Source organism: Lactuca sativa, chromosome 3 (assembly GCF_002870075.4).
Source record: "Lactuca sativa cultivar Salinas chromosome 3, Lsat_Salinas_v11, whole genome shotgun sequence".
NCBI lineage: Eukaryota > Viridiplantae > Streptophyta > Magnoliopsida > Asterales > Asteraceae > Lactuca > Lactuca sativa.
Window position 1 is genome coordinate 70,571,626 of NC_056625.2, and position 1,229 is coordinate 70,572,854.

At 38.5% G+C, this 1,229-nt stretch overlaps 1 long non-coding RNA gene across 1 annotated transcript; it reads right to left on the bottom strand.

The window, feature by feature from the left end:
* LOC128133025 (uncharacterized) lies at window positions 1–593 on the bottom strand. The gene is made up of 3 exons (XR_008231222.1): window positions 496–593; window positions 325–403; window positions 1–242 (listed from the first exon to the last, which is right to left on the bottom strand). It is a non-coding gene; the product is annotated as an uncharacterized LOC128133025 (long non-coding RNA).
* Between the last annotated feature and the right edge of the window lie 636 nt (window positions 594–1,229).

Genomic DNA, 1,229 nt, shown 5'->3' on the forward strand with positions numbered 1-1,229 from the left:
CATCTCCTGTAGCTTTACTACTTCAAACCATTAAATCTTTTTAAAGCTTCAACAATTTTAAACTCATTGTTTTACTTTCCCCTATTTTATACTTCTTTCAATGTGATTGACCTCATCATAGATAAGTTAAATTTTACCTTCGGGAATATCCGCTGCAATGACTGCAATCTCAGCAAGCAACCATAGGCAATACTTCACAAATATTGGGTATTCAGCCTTGCATACTTCTGATAGATGCTTCCCTAAAGAAAAAATCTTAGTAATTTCTTGACATATAATATCTCAATAAGAAAATAAATTCATAGAATGAATTATTATACTTACCTGTGCATACTCCTAAAGTTGCAGCAAGAGATTGAATCACAAGTGCAAAGATTAACCCAATTAAAATCACCCAAAGAAGCTGAAAACATAAAAGCATTCAATGATCAAACTGAAGGGCGTTTCTCTATACTATAGCAATTGGTGTTCCTACTTCCTAGCATTAACATTTACCTTGTATCTGTGATTTGCTCCTGCTTGTAAATCGACTTCCACTGCATACAAAATATAAACAAAAACAAGTAAATCATGATGAAGAACAAGTTTGTATGGATGATGAAGATGAAGATTTGTAGATCAATCTAAATGTACTTATTTTGTCTCTTTCATGTTAGATGTTGTTAGTGAGACTACAAATGCATAAACAGAAGAATCTTCATCACCAAAGGATAAAGTCTTTTTAATGGATTCACAAGAGTTTTCTGCTGACATGTGTAATGACAACAAAACCAATTTGGATCATGGGAAAAATACTGTAACATCCCAAAATTCAAGACCAAAAATTTCTTTTTAATAAAACATTACTTTAACCAAAGACATCATCCCAAAACATAATCTGAGTATAAGTTTTCAAAACACATGTTTATTATCAGAGTAAACATTCCTAGGCTGACTAATCTATGGTGTGTGCCATGCGATCACCCCGAGCTCCTCCCTCCGCTACCGGAAGTACCTGAAAACAAAACTGAAAACCGTAAGCACGAAGCTTAGTGAGTTCCCCACCCTACCACATACCATGCGCATAACTGCGCACTGGACATACTGGGCCACGCCCTCTAACTAGCTGCAACTAACACATACTGCAAATACTGGGCCACGCCCGCTATCCTGGGCCCCACCCTCTACCTCGGGCCTCGCCCGCTACAACGGCCCCGCCGCTCCAGGCCCCGCCTGGCTTCGAGCCCCGC